This window comes from Mesocricetus auratus, unplaced genomic scaffold, assembly GCF_017639785.1.
Source record: "Mesocricetus auratus isolate SY011 unplaced genomic scaffold, BCM_Maur_2.0 Super-Scaffold_100676, whole genome shotgun sequence".
Taxonomy (NCBI): domain Eukaryota; kingdom Metazoa; phylum Chordata; class Mammalia; order Rodentia; family Cricetidae; genus Mesocricetus; species Mesocricetus auratus.
This window is the reverse complement of record NW_024429266.1, coordinates 69,793,926-69,806,026: the sequence shown is the minus strand read 5'-3', so window position 1 is coordinate 69,806,026 and position 12,101 is coordinate 69,793,926. Positions and strand designations below refer to the sequence as shown.

General features: G+C 51.4%; 1 protein-coding gene across 1 annotated transcript in view; it reads right to left on the bottom strand.

Annotated features, from left to right (window-relative positions):
* Window positions 1-5,915, bottom strand: part of Gli2 (GLI family zinc finger 2) — a 226,845-nt gene extending 220,930 nt beyond the window's left edge. Inside the window, exon 1 of the mRNA XM_040738479.1 lies at window positions 5,529-5,915. The gene's annotated coding sequence lies outside the window, so the exon portion shown is untranslated. The remainder of the gene's footprint in view (window positions 1-5,528) is intronic.
* Window positions 5,916-12,101: the final 6,186 nt, after the last annotated feature.

Below are 12,101 nucleotides of genomic sequence, written 5' to 3'. Positions count from 1 at the left end.
ACCTAGGGGCAGGTAGGCTGGGGACACCGTGCGGGCCCTGGGATCAGATGGCCACTGCGCCTCAGGCGGGCGCCACGACCTGGTCCTCTGGCCTTCTTCCTGCCAGGCCACGAGCAGGGTCCCGGGCGGCTCCCGCCACCCGCCGCAACAATATAGCCATTGTTCGCACGCCGCGGAGCGGGCGGGCGAGCGCGCAGGTGGGAGGCCGCGGGCGCTCGGGCACGGAATGTTCCCCGGACGGGGCGCGCTTGGCGCCGCCCGGACACGCGGCCTGCGCGGCCCCACCGGGACGGCGGAGCCTCGGCGGGGCGGGGCGGGAGTGGGGGGAGACGGGCGGGGGTGGGGCGGAGGAGGGAGAGACAAAGACGAGCAGGAGGGCGAGGAAAGAAGGAATGAAGAGGGTAAGAAAAAGGAGGGGGTGCTGGGAGAAGGCAGAAGAAGAAAGTGGAGGGAGGGAGAAGAAAAGGGAAGATGGGGAAAAGAAAAGAGGAAGTTAAGAAGGGGAGAACAAAGGTGATAAGAGAGGAAATAGAAAGGAAGGGAGAAGAGAGAGGGAGGGAGGGAGGGAAGGAAGAAGAGAGGGAGAAGAAAAGGAAAGATGGGGAAAAGAGAGGAAGTTAAGAAGGGGAGAATGAGGATAAAAGGGAAGGAAGGACATAAGGAAAGGAAGGAAAAAGAGATTGGAGGGAAGGGGAAGGAGGGAGGGAAGAAAAACGGGAAAGAATAAGGGAGACACATAACAGCCCAGAGGTATTAGAGCCCAGTAAGATTCAGGAAAGAGCAAGAGTTCACCCTCATACAGGGAAAGGGCTCCAAGCCCCGCCAAGTCAGCAAGCAACCTTAATCACACCCGGGGCTTTGCTAATTACAGGGTGAAAGCCAGATCTAGAGGTAGGGAGATACTTAACTGTGTCCCAGGAAAGGCCGAGGGCAGGGACTGGCAGTGAGGCTGCCTCAACTCCACCCATCCCAACCCCTCAGAGCCTGAATCCAGGAGGAAAATGCTGGGGGCAGCAGCGAGAAGGCTGTGGGCCTCTAAGAGCAGTGTTTCATGTTCCTTTGGGTGGGAGTCCACTCCTGAGTTCCCTCACTGGAGGGCTGGGACCTTCTGCACCCAAAGAGGTGATTCAATCCCACTCCCCTGCTAGTGAATACAAAAAGTTCTCTTCATTTCATTTGCTAGTTTTTGGTTCATTAAATTTTCCACAGATTTGCAGAGAAGAAAGCAGACAATAAACGTGGACAAAAGTGACCGCATCCAAAGGGCAGAGAATGGAAAAGGCAAGATAAAAGTGATAGCCGATCCCAGATTCACAGGCAGAGGACTGAGCAGGGGCTGCTGGAGGAATCTCAATGGGCCATCACCCTTCTTAGCCTGCCTCCCATTAGTACCAACTCATTCAAGACAATAGCAAAAGCACTAAAAGTGGTTTTCTTATGCTAATGTTGAAACCCAGCACTCAGTTAAAACACACTTCCCAGAAACCTGCCTTTTTAAAACACACATGTGAAACACACACCAAAGAAAAACAACCCCACATTAATTCGTTCTATTTAAACCCAAGTCTCAAAAACCAAGTTAATGGGTACTGTCTGTTCACATCTTAAGAGGGTTAATTTCCCGACACATGTATGTTATTCAAGAAACCAGAGGGGAAAGCTAAGCAGAAACATTGTGACTTCTTCAGTTGCTGGAAGAATCTGGACAGTAAGCCACACGAGCATGCACTGTCATCTCCCCTGTGTTTTCCCAGATTTTAAGTAGTTATGTGACACTTTTGTCACCCTCAAAAATCTAAAAACAATGACCAAAGTTTTCATTTTCCAACTCCTTTATATTTTCCATAAGCCCTCAGATTTGAAAAACAAAAAACAATTACTAGTGGTGAATGTGGCGGTGTGTTTATTGAGAAGCCAGGAAAGGTATAGAGTGACCCTCTTTACTCTAGGGTCCTATGTGGTAGACGCCAGTGCTGCTGCCCTCACCCCATGCCTGCTATTAGCAAACGATATCAGAATACTTATTCCCTGACCCCAAGTTCTTTAAAAGTGAGAGCAAGCTGCGCACTGAACCTGGGGAGTCAGGCTGCCGACCCAATCACCAGTTCTGCCTCTCTGGATGCTCTAGAATCCGAGAATTCAGTCTTTTTCTAGTTGGCATTCTTCATGTGCCCGTGCCTCTGGTGCTCAGTGAAAAGAAGAAAGGAGAGAACAGCTTCCCTGGGGTTCCCTTTCAAAGGGCCCTGGCCCAGCTGCTGCAGCTGTCCACAGTGAAGTCCACCTGGCCTGTGGCCCCTGATGTACCGGTTAACAGGCGGTGTACAGGTAGCCCTCCCACCCCCAGCCTGAAGATGCAGGGTAGACCTCCCACCCCCAGCCTGAAGATGCAGGGTAGACCTCCCACCCCCAGCCTGAAGATGCAGGGTAGACCTCCCACCCCCAGCCTGAAGATGCAGGGCAGGCCGGCCCCACCTTGTCTCTCGTGGTTTGCACCAGCTGCACCCACAAGGTTTTAGGACTCTGTTTTTGAGCTTTTACAAGCCAAGCAGGGTGTGAGGGGGTCACAGCAGCTTTCACAGTGCAAGCAACAACCTCGTGGTCTCATCTAAAGGGAATTGCTGGCGTCTCGGCACTGCCTGGAGGAAGAAGGGTACTTAGTGTAGGCAAATATCCAATTTTGTCTGCCTGCTCGCTGACTGTCCCGGACTCACTAATCCAGCCCCAGGGGCTGCACTGTGTACAGCGCTCTTGTAGGAGCACAAAAAAGAGTGAAGTATTTGTGTATTTTTCAGTCTGCAGTGCAAACAAGCCAGCTACAGGACACAGCCCGAGACCCCCACAGCAACTAGGAAATGAGCCTATGATCAGTAACCCCACCGCCCCCTTTTACGATTAAGCAACTCAAAAGGGCAATCCCTCTCAGTGCTCAGTGCTCAATGTTCTCCCAAGGCCAGAAGACCAGAGGAACATCTTGAGAAAGTGGAGCATAATGGCTAACGCCATACAAACTTCAAGGTGGTCCTCCTTTCAAGGCCTGGTTTGAATCTGGGAGGAGACCTCAGTGAGTCCGAATTCTGTGCAAATCCTCACCACATCAGTTCCCACCTAAGAACAGAAACCGATTTATCAATCCCAGGCCCACCTAGTTCACGGATGCACGCAGCCCTGTTTTGAGAGGGGTTTGTCCTAGAACCCAGGCAACAGTGGATCTCCTAAGCGGTCCCCTCCTACACAGGACCTTCTTCTACACAGGACCTTCTTCTGTGTGACTTTAAACCCCCCCCCCACAATCAAGAAACATCTCATGCTATTTGGGGGGAACATACAAAACCACTCTAAACCTTCCTAAATATAATTAACTGAAAAATTCATCAGATCAGACAGTTTTCCATACGACAGCCTCTGAATATAAATTGTATCCGGAAGAGGTGGGTTCCGAGTCTTGAAACCCTCCAGAGAGAAGCAGCAAGTTCCAGAAAGCGAAAGCAAGCTGAAGAGAGACACAAGGAGTGAAGCCTTTTAGTCGGAGGGGGTCTGCAGGACCTAGATTAGCCGTTCTGGGATTAGCGCCCCAGGATAGAACAGAAGCTAGAAGGCAAAAGCCACAAAACTAAAGCAAGCAAGCATCATAATGTCTCCCCCGTGTTAGGGAGTCCAATCCAGGTAGGAACACAAAGTATTCCCTTCCCCACCCCCCCCCCCCGCCCCCGCCGCTCCCAACAGACTGAGCTCTTTCAGGGGCCGCTCCCAGGCCGGGCGGGGCTAGTCCCTAGACACACGGAAGCCTACTCAACAAGGGAAACCGCAGCCAAGGTGAGGAAATGGGAGGGGAGGGGGCTCGAAGGAGAGGTGGCTAGAACAAACAGATAGCATCAGGGAGACTTCTGACAAGCCCGCCTATTCCGCCCGCTATCCCCCCGTGCTGTATATTTTGGATTTCACAGTTTATTTACTTTACTTTTTTGGCACCGAGCCCCCGGAGCATGCCAATACAATATTTGTTTAAACACTATTTTATGCCGCTTGCGAGGGAAACGTTTACTTTCAAATTCTCCAACATCCCCCAGAGCCTCGTCTGCAAACAGCATATGAGCATTTTACAACTGTTCCCTTTATCTGAAGCTGTGGGGATTAAACCTTCACACGCCCAGCGAGGGCGGAGGGGCAGAGGGCTCAGAACATCGTGTGGCCACCGAACTGCAAAGCTCTCCCCAAGATGAAGGATGTCCCAACTGGGGAACAGAGGGGTACAGTACCCACCCCTTCCCAGCCTCTTAAAGACCAGAGTACCAAGAAAAGTCTTTCCTACCCCTGCTCCAACTGGGATCAGCCCTGGGAACCACAAGACAGATACACAAAAGAGACAGGATGGAGAGGTGCCCTGGGGGATCCCCACAACCTCGATGCGCCTCTGTGGCCGGGTCACTCGAGGTAAGACTCAGGAGCTCCATCCTCAGCTTCCCCGAGCTCTAAAAGTCACGTTTCCTAGGACATGAGAGCAATTACTGCCGGGCTGAAAAGAAGCCGAGTTGGGTGGACTTCCAGCTCTGAGCACGGCGGGAGCCCTCTCGAACTCACTCAACCACACGGTCCCTTCCCCCTATCCCGGGAGGAAAAAAACGCTCCCCGCTCTCTAAACCCTTAATAGGATTGGCGCCCAACTCTGTCCGCGCCGCTCCTCATCCATCACACACAGATCAAGTTGCAGTAGTGGATTTTTCAAATTCCTCAGCAAATATACTTGTTGAGAGATTGCTTGGGGGGGCGCTAACTGGGGGCTAGGATGAACGTGAGGAATAGGGGGAACCGATCCCTTGGTGAAGGATTACGCGTGGATCTATTCAGGAAGTCAAGGAGATCTGGGGACCTAGAGTAGGAGAGGAAGGTATGGAAGCCAGAACCGAGGCCCAGAGTAGAAACTGGCGGCGGAGGGGAAAGGGTAACAGCGCTCGACGAAGGGGAAGAAGAAGAAGAGAGGAAGAAAGAAAAGACTGGGCTCCAGGACGCGGACTCGCAGCATGGAGAAGTGGAGAAGTGGAGTTGCCAAGTTCCCAAGTGGCGAGCGGCTGCGGCAGCACAACGCACACTCCCGCAGGCGCGCTCCCAGCTGCCCATCTAAAGGAGCTGCGGAGCATCCCAACCCCCACGGCGCCCCCAAACAGTCCAGACTCGGGGCTGTGCCACCGGTCAAAGAACCAAAGAACGGCCTACCCGAACAACCCAAAAAAGAGCAAGAGGAGCTTTCCCTCAGGTGGAGGACAGTAGTATAACATCGACCCCCGGCCACGAATTCTGAGCCCCAAGATCCTCAAGCCCTGCCGCGGCTGGACCAGAGTAACAATCACGGTTGCCCTCTCTGCCCCTGCTAAAATCGGTGTCACGATCTCGATTCCGGTAACCGGCCGAGAGACACTCCGAAGACCGCACAGCATCCCAGCCGAGGCGGCCCGGGCTAGGAAGTGCTTCGCCACCACGAGCAAGAAAAAAAAAAAAATGAGGGTGGGGGGGGGAGGCCAACGCAACTTTACCGAGGAGACAAAAGTTTGCCTCTAGCACGCAGGTGGCCTCTCGGGCGCCGGGCAGTGGTTGCAGGGCCCCATCCCAACTTGGCTGGCGCGGGGCTGCCGAGTGCCGGGGCTCAGGCCTCCGGGGCGGGGCTGAGCAGGCAGAGGAGGGGACCAAGGCGGGCGGGGGACCCCGGCAGTCCCTAAGGACTCCGAGCCAGCAGCTCCGGGCGGCTGCGATGCGACGCGCGGCCCACGCTCCTTCCCCTGGCTCCTCCTCGCCTTCCTCCGCGTCCTCTGTAGCCGCCGCCGCCTCCCGCTCCTCCTAGAAGTCTCATTGATGAGAGGAGTTTGAAAAAAAAGTCCGCGGAGCCGTGCTGCCTCGGCTGGCGAACGCCGGCACTCCTGCAATCCATCAGCGTCTCCGGGATGGCGCAGCGCCCCCGCGCGCTGAGTTTGGGCACACCCTGGCCGTCGCGTCCCCAGCCTGCCCGCCCCCGCCGCGTGCACCCGGCCCCTGGGGATGGGGGGGGGCAGACACCACCCTGGAGGGGATAGCCAGAGGCGATCACAGACTCCTCCACTGCCGCTCTGAGTAAAGAAAGCACCCCTCCTGGAAAGTTACTGCAGGGGATCAGAGAACGCTGGGAGTTAGGAACTGGGGGGGGGGGGGAGTGAGGGGGCGTCACAGAACGACCCAGACGACACTCTTGAGGAGCGGGGCTGGGAATATCATCACAGATTCCTCCACCACCCCAATTCGGTAAATAAAGCAACCCTACTGGAAAGTTCCAGCTAGGGGACCAGAGCACACACACGCCAGTCTCCCAACACTTTTTCTAAGGCGCCGGGGTGGGGGTTGCTAACTCAAGTCAGATGAGCTCCGGGACTCAGGCGCTGCGACTGCTGGTTTCAATATCTGAATTCCCCCTTCCCTCCCACCCCTCTCAGCCCTCCGCCAGTTGCTCCCAAAACTCCCGGCTCCTCGGAGCTCCGTGGCAGAAGGAAGACACGTGGGATGGGAAGCAGGACTGGATCCACGCGGGCCTTCTTTGCTCGGGAAGCTACTGCAGGTGCCGGGGGCCCCAGGAGCCCCTCGCCACGGCTCTCTCACGCCTCCATCCGAGAGCACGCTGGCTACAAGTGGCCAGAAAGCAAGCAGGGATGCTGCATATGTTGTGTAGCGAGGGGGTTTTGTTTTACTTTTCAGAGACTCCGCCGAAGCTGCTGCAGCCAGATGGAAGTAATCAGAACTCAACAACAACAGAGGGAGAAGGACGAAATAGGCTCACTGAAGTTGCAGGCCAAAGTGTAGATGTGAGGCTTTGCATGAAAACATTTGCTTAAGTAGCCCTGGGCCTTCAATACAGTCCAGAACTGTCCACTCCAATAAGCAAGTGGGCAGCTAATGGATGTGCCCTCCCAACTCGTGGGACTCTAGCTGGGGCTCTGGGCTACTCCTAGACAGCTGCCTGCAGGTCTTGTTTATATCTCTTCCTTTGGGAACCGGTGTGTTCTAGTTCCTTTGTATTATTTAACCTCTGTCATAGATAGGGCTTCCTTCCCTTTTTAAAGGTGGGAAGGTTGACACCCGAGGAAGCTGCAAAACTTGCCCGCGGGTCCAAGCCCTGAGCCACTAATCTAAGGTCAGTTCAGTTAAATAGACTTGTTGAGGGTGTTGGTAGCATCTCCTTCCGGCCCCTCTTACTGTCTGGAATGCAAGGGGAGACCAAGACTCCAGACCCAAATCCACCCTGCCTAGGTGGGTCCTTCACAACCAGTTTTACTCACTCAATCCCTTTTGGTAGATGGCACAATTTGTACCGCGGGCCCTCTGCTAGCATTATCTATGTATTTGTTTCTGAAAGGCAGCATTTACTTACTTTATGGGATAGGACCCAAGGCCACCCAAATGCTACATACACTTTCCCTCCAAGGTCTACCTCCAAAACCCTGAATTTTACATTTTTTTATATTTTAAACTTTTATTACATTTACTTATTTTGTGAGGTCACAACCGTCTGGCAGCAGAGGGCAACGCAAAAGGGAGCTGTTTCTCCCTTTCTACCATGTGGGTCCTGAGACTCCAATTCAGGTTTGGCGGCAAGCACCATTTTCGGCCTAATCATCTCACTGACCTAGATGTTTGCTTTTTAACAAAAGGAGAAGTATTTTGGCTCTATTCTTCCTTTCTTGTTACCTTCCTTCTTTCTCTTCCCCTCAATTGAGAGAAGCAACAGTTTCCTCTTGACCTAGAAGGAAAAAACAATACAGAAAATAGTACAGCGATTTGATACTAAGGTCATTTTCCTCAAAGTGGGCTTCCCAGATTAGAAGCTGGCAGAGTGCGGAAAGTGACAACCTGTTCAAATGTAAACCTTCCTGGGCTGGTGTGCTGACTGGGGAGACACACCGCACACATCTATTCACCACAGATAAGAAGCCTGTGGCCAGCCTAAGTACGGATCCCACCTGAGTGTAACTTGGTGAACCAATGGCTTTTACTGGGATTGCTTGTAGGAGTACGGGTGAGGGGTTACTTTCAGGAGAAGAAAGGACTCAAAGGCAGCTGCATCACCAAAGGCCACCCCAGCACGGGTGACAGACAGCTCACAAAGCTGGGAACTTGGAGCACACTGCACAGCCTGCAGGCAGCTCAACAGGGTGGACAGTGTCCATTCCAAGTGACTCCATCTAAGCCTCTTCCAGGCAGCTCGGCTGGTTTTTGCTTCTCCCAGGCAGCAGGTCTGGTCTCAGAGATTTCCTTGCAGCTCAGTTCCTCAGAGGGACCCGCAGCTTTTATCACTTACTCTGGTAGGCAGGGTTCTCGTGAATCTGGTCAGTTCCAGGGACTTCCTGAAGTTATTTTGAGTTCTTTACCTTGTTTAAAGATCTTCCTTGCAGAATGGAATCTCCAAAGGCAGGCAATTCCCTGAGAGTAAGAGCCAGTCTGGTCTACACTGCCAGTTCCAGGCCAGCCAGGGTCACATAGTGAGACTCTGGCTTTAAAAATAAGAAAGAAACTTGCAGAAGCCAATGTATATAATGCAGGAAAAAGGACCATGGAGAGGGAGCAGAGGTAAGGGGACTTGCTGTGGAGCTATTCTAACTTGATTGGCTCCCTGGGACTCACATAGTGAAAGAGAACAGACCCTAGCAGACTGTCCTCTGACCACTACATACCATCCGCGACATGTGAGCTCCATCCCCCTCCCCAATACATGTAAAGAACAGAAATAAACGGTGATGTCTGAAAGGGACTTTTCCCTTTAAACCAGTCACACCTCCTAGATGCTTGTTTGTATTCCTGCTGAGCTCTCAGAACACGGACAGGAAGGAGACAGAAAAAGTTAGTCCTCTCCCTCCCTTGGCTGCATTTAATGACCCATTCGTATTTGCCAGGACTCATTTCTCCTGGCTGGAATATTAGCAGTCAGCTGATTATTTCATTACCAGCTTGTCTCTGTTGGTTTCTTTGTGTTGTAAAGTTTATGGAGAATTTTAAACAAATCAACATTCTGAGAGATTGCTTTTTCTCTGTTTTTCTTCTCAGACCAGTCCAACCCGTGCTCACAAAACCTCCCTGGCTTATTTTGGCAAGAAGATGGCTGTGGAGGTGAAGGAGGAGCCACTGGGGTTTGAAGAGAGCTGTGCAAACATCCCGTCTCACTCTCCATCGATGGTCAGAATTTGGGGCATCAGAGGAGGAAAGGTTTGGGGACGCAACACTGATGTGGCAGAGGAAGCCCCCTTGGGCACTGGGACACCCGGTGCTCACCCCACGTCTTATGTTCAGTGGACGATTTTGTCAAGTCTGGGTTCCTTCAGCAGCTCTCTACGGAGTGAGTAGCACCCACAGCATCCCTTCCTCTTTATATTTCATTCATCAAACTCATATCTAACCATAAACTGAATCAAGACAAAAAAAAAGGCACTTTGAGAGGGCATGGGTCCTGTGGGCAGAGAGGCCTGTCTTGGGGAAGTGAAGAAGTATAGGAAGAAAGATGGCCTGGGAGGGGGAGAGTGGGAAGTGACTTTTCTAGTCCTTCTTGGTGATTTGAATAAGAATGTCCCCCATAGGATCATACATTTGAAGGCTTAGTTACCAGTTAGTGGAATTGTTTGGAAAGGATTAGTTTAGTAGGCATGGCCTTGTTGGAAGTGGTTTGTCACTGGGAGTGGGCTTTGAGATTTCAAAAAACTCACCCAGGTTCAATTTCAATCTCTTCCTCCCTCCCCTCCTCCCTCCCTCCCTCTCTTCCCCCCCTCTCTCTCTCTAAGTAAGTTCCCAATAAAATGAGTTGCCTTGGCCATATTGTCTCCTCATAGCAATAGCACCCTGACTAAGACATCAGTCTGAATGGGTGAAATCCTGTCCCCAAGAGAGGTTGTCCCCAATTCACAGCTGTGCGCTTCATAATGGATACATTTTAAATTCCATCACTATCAGGTGGCTTTGCACAAATGTTGTAGAGTGTGTACTTACACAAACCTGAATGGTATCCACCAACTTTCCGGCCTGCAAGAGATACAGTGTATGTGGAGTATCTGTGTGAGGCTGCTACTGATATAGCATGACACAATTGTACTGTGAAGCTCTTTTGTACATTTATTCTTTTTTATTTTGGTTTTTTGTTTGTTTGTTTGTTTTCCGAGACAGGGTTTCTCTGTGGCTTTGGAGGCTGTCCTGGAACTAGCTCTTGTAGACCAGGCTGGTCTCGAACTCACAGAGATCCGCCTGCCTCTGCCTCCCGAGTGCTGGGATTAAAGGCATGTGCCACCAACACCCGGCCGACATTTATTCATTTTTAATTACATTTTTGCTTATTTTGTATGTACGTGTGGAGAGCACCTGTTCTGCAGAGCACAGATAGAGGTCAGCTAACTACATTCAGGAGTCAGTTGTCATTTTCCACCATGTGGGTTCCAGGAAGCAAACTCAGGGCATCAGGCTTGCCAGTCAGTGCCTCGCCCTCGGAGCCATCATGCCACACCCTTGTATTTATGTGGGAGTGTAGGGGTGGCTATGTGAAAAATACTTTTTTAAGGTGGGGTTCCCATGTTGGTATCAAACTCACTATGTAACCAAGGGTTACCTTGAATTTCTTACCCTTCTACCTCCACCTTCTGAATTCTGGGACTACAGCTGTGCAATGCCAGCTGTACGGTTCTTCGAACTCTGGGGATCTAACTCGGTACTTAGTGAATGCTGGGCTAGCTGCCTGCTGAGCAACATGCCAAGTGCTGTGTTTCATATGGTTATATGTTTGGTGGTGTGGTGGATTTCTTCACCCCATTGTCATCACTCAAATAGAGCACATTCCAATAAGGTATTTCAGCGGCTATGACATCATTAAGCAATGATGAATCTGTTTTCTTCTTCTTCTTCTTCTTCTTCTTCTTCTTCTTCTTCTTCTTCTTCTTCTTCTTCTTCTTCTTCTTCTTCTTCTTTACTTAGGGAGTTCATGTTTGCATGTCTAAGGTGCAGAGGACAACATTAGTTTTGTTTTGTTCCTCAGAAGCCAGACACCATTATATTTGGTGGTGGTGGGGTACAGGGTTGTTTGTTTGTTTGTTTTGAGAGGTTATTTTTAGATTTATTTACTTTTACTTTCTGTGCATGGATGTTTTGCCTGCATGTATGTGTACCACATGTGTACAGTGCCTGTGGAGGACACAAGAGGATGTCAGGTCCTTTGCAGCTAGAGTTGCAGATGGTCGTAAACTGCTATGTGGATGCTGGAAATCTGGGTCCGGCAACAGCAACACGTGCTCTTAACTGCTGGGCCATCTCTTCAGCCACCAGCCCCATCCTTGTGTTTTAAGTCAGGGTCTCTCACCGAGACCCGGACACACCCATGAGGCTAGGCTGCTAGGTCAGCAAGCCCCAGGGATCCTGTGTCTGTCCCCCGTGGTTGAGATCACAGGTGCACACCGCTATGCTCATCTTTTTACCGGGGTGCCTGGGATTGAACTCAGGATCCTCAGACTCTCCCAGGAACACTTTGCTGTCTGAGTCATTGCCAACCCTTCATTATAATCTTAGGAGAACACTGTCACCCACGCATTCTTTCATTTACCAAATGGAGTGACAGACAACTGTACTAGGAAGCAAAAGAACTCAATGCCATAAACTCAAGATTTTGGACAAGAAAAGAGACAGTTTTTCTCTTTTTCATGCTGCTGGGGACTCAGCTGGCTTCAAGGCTGCCTGGCACTCAGGGCTCAACTGAAGACTGGGGAGGGACTGGGGAAGATGCTCAGGAATTAAGAGTTCATGTAGCTCTTTTTTTTTTTTTTTTTTTTTTTTTTTGGTTTTTCGAGACAGGGTTTCTCTGTGGCTTTGGAGGCTGTCCTGGAACTAGCGCTTATAGACCAGGCTGGTCTCGAACTCACAAAGATCTGCCTGCCTCTGCCTCCCGAGTGCTGGGATTAAAGGCGTGCGCCACCAACGCCAGGCTTTCATGTAGCTCTTACAGAGGACTGAGTTAGGTTTTCCAGCCCCCACATCAGGCAACTAACTCACAGTCACCTGTAACTCTGGTTCCAGGGAACTCAACCCCATCTTCTGACCTCAGTGGGCCCCTGCACTCACAC